Raw genomic sequence first — 7,025 nt, forward strand, 5'->3', positions numbered from 1 at the left:
GAGGGCTTTCTGTTCAGGCTGTTCTGTTCAAATAATTTTCCATTTTACTGTACGTTGTAAAACCATGTTGATATCAAAATGTGTGTTTCCTAGTACCTTCGATACTAAAGAGATGTTTTTCTAATGACAGAATCAAGTCAAAAATACAGAAAAGGTGTTTTCCCTCTCCCCCCAAGGCACAAATTCTACAACTCAGTGTTTCAGCTATTTGGAGCTGAATAAGACTTGGGCCTGATCCTGCATTTCTTGCACACTCAAAACTATTCTCAGTGTAAGTTTTAGGTGTACAAGAAAGGCATGATTGGGGCCTGCTGTTGTAGTTTCCCTTGTGTTGCACCTGGAGAGTCATAATGCAAATGAATGGAATGTGCTCTTCAGTTTGTTTGTTTCTCGAGGAACTAGATTTGCTTGCTTTACTCATGGATAGGGAGGCCACCAATTATGGTTTGAACAGTAAACTCCAGCTTTTGTTAAAATGTGTCTTTTTGGGGTTTGCTTGCACACACACACACACACACACACACACACACCCTTCACCTGTGTCCTGCTTCCAGCAGTTAAATAACACAGCCTGGTAGGACCAGCTCAGATCATCCCACCCCCTAGGAAAAGACTAAAAAACCCTGATAAAGCATCTTCTGACATCATCCAGCAGAACAGGCCATGGGACTTACTCCCAGACTTCGCAGAACCCCAGGATACTAGGGTTACCTACATGTAGACCCTGTGCCTTTATGACCTCTGGTGGCTTCCACCCTGTGTCCCATGCTACCCTAGATGCAGCTGTGCTCAGGATGTCACAGAGTGAAAACCTCATCCAAAAAACTAATGCAGCCCTGGACAGTAATCTTTTCCAGATTCGTTCTGTGGTATTGGAGGCACAGTCTATGCCCCATGCATACCAATTTTTGCCCCAGGCCCAGGCAATTTACACCCCCAAGCCATAGACCTCTCTAGCATCCTAACGGGAGTGGGCATCATTACTACAGAAGACCCTTCGTTTCTGTGCGGTAAGAGAAAATCCGTACATGAAGGGTGCCTGCTCTGCTCAAATATCAGAGGCACAATCTGGGCCACTAAATTTAACATACTAACTTCCAGTGAAGAATATTGAGTTGGTTTAAATCCACATGCTATGGGGACAGAAAGGAGGAGCAGAGTAGGAACAGTAAATACTAAAGCAGGATGGTGTGCAATAATGGAGCGGTTGATATAGAACTCAATTAATAAGGAATTAAAGGAGGGTAACATAATTAATGCCAATCACTATGGGTTTATGGACAACACATCCTGTCAAACAAACTTGATAGCTTTTAGATGTGATTACAAGTTTGGCTGGTAAGAGTAATCGTATTGATGTAACATACTTAGTCTTCTGCAAGGCGTTTGACTTGATACCACGTGACACTCTGAATAAAAAACTAGAATGGTACAAAATTAATACAACATATACAATGGATTAAAAGCTGGCTGATTGATAGGTCTCAAAATGTAATTTATAAACTCGTGTGTTTCTAGTGGGTGTGTGGAGGCATGGGTTCTTGGCCCTACACTATAATATTTTTTCTCTATGACTTGGAAGAAAACAAAATCTTCTCTGATAAAATTTGCAGATGACACGAAAATTGGAGAACTGGTAAACAGTGAAGAGGTCACTGATATAGAGCAATCTTGACTGTTTGTTAAACTGGGCGTAAACAAAAAAAAATGGCAAAAAGAAAAGGAGTACTTGTGGCACCTTAGAGACTAACCAATTTATTTGAGCATGAGCTTTCGTGAGCTCATCCTATGAAGTGAGCTGTAGCTCACGAAAGCTTATGCTCAAATAAATTGGTTAGTCTCTAAGGTGCCACAAGTACTCCTTTTCTTTTTGCGAAGACAGACTAACACGGCTGTTACTCTGGAAAAAAAATGGGTTTAATACAGCTAAATGTAAATATATATATTGTGGGGAAAAAGAACTTAGGCCATACTTGCAGGCTGGAGACTATTGTGGGAAGCAGTGTCTGAGAATAAGATTTGGGAGTCATGGTGGATAATCATCTGAACATAAGCTCTCAGGTCCAATGCAATGGTCAAAAGGGCTGATACAATCCTTGGATGCATAAACAGGGGACTCTTGAGCAAGAGTAAAGAGGTTTTTAGTTCTGTATTTGACACTGGTCTGACCCCGCCTGGAATGCTGTGTGCAGTTCTGGCATCCACAATTGAAGAAGGATGTTGATAAATGGGAAGAGGGTTCAGAGAAGAGTCACAAGAATGATTAAAGGATTAGAAAACCTGACTTATAGTGACACTCAAGGAACTCAATCTATTTATCTTAACAAAGAGAAGGTTAAGGAGTGATTTGATTGCAGTCTAAGGGCTTGGCTACACTTACATTTTATAGCACTCTAACTTGCTGGCTCAGGGGTGTGAAAAATCACCCCCCCCCAGAGCGCAGCAAGTCAGAGCACTTTAAAGCGTTAGTGTAAACAGGCTCCAAGCGCTGGGTGCCACGCTCCCAGCGCTCTGAGCTAATCCCCTCGTGGAGGTGAATTACCAGGAGCTCTGGGAGAGCTCTCTCCCAGCGCTCGCGCACGACCATACTCACACTTCAAAGCGCTGCCGTGGGAGCCCTCCCGCGACAGCGCTTCGAAGTTTCCAGTGTAGCCATGCCCTACGTACCTACATGGAGAACAAACATTTGATAAGGGACTCTTTAGTCTAGCACACACAGGTATAACACAATACAATGGCTGGAAGCAGTCACTAGATTGATGGAGTCTGAAAATAAAATGTAAATTTTTAAGTGACAGTAATTAGCCATTCAAACAATTTACCAAGGGTCATGGTGGATTCTCCATCACTGGCAATTTTTAAATCTCAATATTAAAAAAAAAAAAAAAGAAGATCTGCTCTAAGAATTATTTTGGAGAAGTTCTATGGCCTATGTTATAAAGGAGCTTAGACCAGATGAGCACAATGGTCCCTTCTGGCCTTGGAATCTGTGAAAACAGTGCACACTTTCAGGCTATTGCTTTTCCTACTACACTCCTCTCTTCTAGTGCTTCAGTATGTAAGTTAGACCAATTTAACCTCCCTTCAATTCTGTGGATGACAATCCGTGCTAAAATGTAAGGAGACCTAAATTACATATTGGTAAGTGGAAGAGAGTGTAATTGTTGTCATGTATATGCTTCAGAGACCACATGAAGGTGTCAGTTACATCACCTTATACTCCATTAGATTCAGCCCTAGATTAATCTCTGAATTTAGCCTGGCATGTAGTGTCTACAGATACACACCAGCAAAATTCTTCCTTTCTCCAACACCTTATCCATCAGAGGTTTCAGTGTAGCAGCCATGTTAGTCTGTATCCACAAAAATTTCTTTTTATCCATCAGAGTGTAAGAAACTCTTGTATAGCATGCCACTTCCAAAGGGATCTCACTCCAGCATATGATATTCATTTCTGATTTATTTTAAAAAGGACCCTAAGGCAGGACCTGTACTTTAATAAATCAAGAAAGAATCAACAATGCTGGCACTTTTGGTGCAGCTATGGAGATCCCCACAAAAGTAAAAAACATCCCCCCCTCCGGCCTTAGTTTAATTTTTATTGGCACCAGTAGTCTCTAGAAATTGTTCTCAGTTGCTTTTATTACTACCACTGGCAATATCTGAAACCATTGTAAGCACAAATAATTGTAGCTAGAAGGAGAACATTCATACCAAAATGAACTCTCTTAGCAAAGGGAATACAGAAAACTACTGGCCTTCCACCCCAGCCTCCACCACACCCTCCATGTTAATGTTTGCATAGCAATAGTTTTTCTTTCGCCTTAATCCTCAATTAAGTTTACCTGTGTGCCTGTGAAATCATAGCGAATATGCTGTTTTATTACAGTAGTGCTTAGAGGACCTCAATTAAGATCGGAACCAGATTGTGCTAGGCACTACACATACGTGTAGTTAGAAATAGCCACTTTGCTGAAGGGACTATATAGAAGCCAGATAAAGGGTGGGGAAAGGAAATACTATTCTCCCCATTTTACAGAAGGGAAGTGTAGGCACGTAAAATAAGTGACGTGCACGAGGTAACGCACAAAATCTGTGACAGAGCTGGGAACTGAACCCAGATCTTTTTAGACCCAGGCCAGTGCCTTTGCTACCACTTCATCTCTTATCATGGATATGAGCACGTCACTACTGCTTTGCTGCAGAACCCAAATAGAAGAGATCAGCTAGCCAGATGTTCAGCTCTAGAATAAAATACATCTTCAATAATTATCATTTGTCCCTTCAAGAAACCTAGAAGGTCAAGAAGAAAAGTACTAGATGACATTTCTTCTCAGATCAGACGGTGGTAAGAAGAGATAGACCAAAGTGAATTGTGGGTGCACAACAGCAGGAGCAGAAACCTCTGAAAGAGCAAGGACCCTGTCACTCTGAACTACAGGCTCTGTGGACAAAATATTTAGAGGACAGAATCTGTGCCATGCCCACCTCACATTTATAAATTATACCTTGAAACTGAAGACATGGATTCAAGCCTTGTCTTGCCTACATGCTTCTGCATTGGGAAATTCTCATCTGGCCCCTCATGGCTTGTCTGTTTTCTACCCACGCTACCAAGGTGCTGTGAAGGGGGTAGAGGAGGCATCTGAATTGGGTCTTACCGTTTTATAGGACAATAATTTCACATATGCCAAAAAATAGCATGTAAAATGCATAGGATCACAGCTGGGTGGAAAGTGATAATGGTTTTTCCAAGGTAAAAATTTCACCAGAAGTGTATTGCAAAAGTTGGTTCGCTTTTTCAATAAAAAACCCCAAACTGATTGGTTTTTTTCCCCACTCCTGACTTCAGGTAACACACACAGAGGAGGTGATGGGAAAGAAAAGGAGGAAAAAAAGAATTTTTCATGTTGGGGTGGAGGGTCTTAACACACAGAAAAATGTCAAAAGAAATAACTTTTTTCCTGAAAATTTTGATTTTGATAAAAAGACCAGTTATAACCAAAAATGTCTTCTAAAGTAAAATATTGACCAATTCTAAACAGAGCACAGTTTTTCAGATAAAAAGACATCACCATAATGTTTATTCTGGGTTTATCCATTAGATTTAATTTGAGGATAATTTAATTTGAAAGAGATTATTTGTACTGCATTCAATTGACATTGAAATATTCTAATATCACTTGCTTCAAGTTATCCGAATTTACTGGTATTTTCAATAAACTATCTTCAGTTTTAACAAGTTTCCCACAAACTACGTTTCAGAAAAGTTGTATGTGGGGGGGGGCAAGGGGTTGTTCATGCGGGAGAGGGTTTGGTTGGTTTTTCTATACAAGACACATGATAGATTTGTGAATGATGAAGAAGAGACAGACAATTTTTTTGGCATATACTCTGGAACTTGGGAGTTCATGTTTTTTCTTTATATATATATATAATATATTCCTGTGAATGAGAGTTACTGTATTCACGGATAGAAGATTTCTCATTTACAACAAATTATTGTTGAGAAATAGGAACCAAGAATACAGATGCTATTCAAGTTCAGTTGGATGCATGGAGGGAAATTCCAACTAGATGACATATGTCAGCATAAGCAATATGGGTCTTCAAACTATTTAGAGTAACCAACTCTTTCGCTCATCCTTGATAAGGAAACTTTGAGCTCTTCAGTTTACAGTGTAGGAGATGGCAATATTTTAGCTAATTTTCATAAAAAAGTACCACAATTAACACTTCTTTTATAAAGAGATACTAACACATCACTGTTACCTTTTCGGGCATCTCTCACGTCAGGGTGGCATGTTGGCTGATAAAAATCACTGAGAATGTGATTCTGACACACTGCTTTCTTAACTAAACATATATTAATAAAATTTGAACAGAGCCGCTGAAAATCACACACTGGAACGCCTTCAAAAACTTGAGTTCTTGAACAAAGTGCCATCTTTAAATTAAACTTATAAATGCAAAATTGTTTGTGTCAACATTAGCCCAGAAGTGGATACACAAGTTGCGTGTTACCCAATTCTATTCAGAGAGAAAAGTTTTCATTGTTGGAAGTTAGGTGTATCAGTCCACTAGAGAAGAACTTCACTTTCACATCCTTCCAAATGCCACCATCACCACATCTATACATCGGTCTTTTCTCCCATTCATTTACATAGAGATCTCTATGATCCATAGTAGTTCTCTTTCTGCCATCTGCACATGATCAGGCTCAGTGACCAAACTTCCCTATACTACTGACTCCAAAATAACTACCCAACATATTTGTGTTCCTTCATGATATTCAAAAAGTACTCATTAAGAATCTTACCTTGCCAAGTGCTGAGTGATGACTGTGGGCTGCTCATACACCTTAATTTATTAGCTTAGTAAGACATTAGTACATTTAGTACCCTGCAAGAGGTGCTCAGCACCTTACTGGATCAGATCCTACAATATTTTTAGTTTACAAAACCATGTCTTCACATTTGTTCATTGATTAGCCTTTAGTTTACTCAATTTGTGCCCACAACGTAAACTGCAAATCAGAGTACAAACTGCAATCAGGTAGCCAGAGGTGCAAGCACCAAGAACTGGGAACATCAATTCAATTGACAGGTTTCAGAGTAACAGCTGTGTTAGTCTGTATTTGCAAAAAGAAAAGGAGTACTTGTGGCACCTTAGAGACTAACCAATTTATTTGAGCACGAGCTTTCACTTTATCGGTAAGCTGTAGCTCACGAAAGCTTATGCTCAAATAAATTGGTTAGTCTCTAAGGTGCCACAAGTACTCCTTTTCTTTTATCAATTCAATTGTAAGTAACAATGAATATGCAAGAAGCAAAGAAACCATGTTGAGGCATAAATTGAAGTTCATTTTTGTAAGTGTCTGTACAGGCCCCTTGCCAGGGTTGGGAGGTAATTAACAAATAGATCTATTAAATTTTGTAGCGAACTGTGTTCAACTAAACACACCTTTTTTAAAAAAATCCACTATACCCACAAGCATCGTTTTCTTTCTTGATCCTAAACCAATG

The sequence above is a fragment of the Lepidochelys olivacea genome, assembly GCF_965140295.1.
Source record: "Lepidochelys olivacea isolate rLepOli2 genome assembly, chromosome: 1".
Lineage (NCBI taxonomy): Eukaryota > Metazoa > Chordata > Testudines > Cheloniidae > Lepidochelys > Lepidochelys olivacea.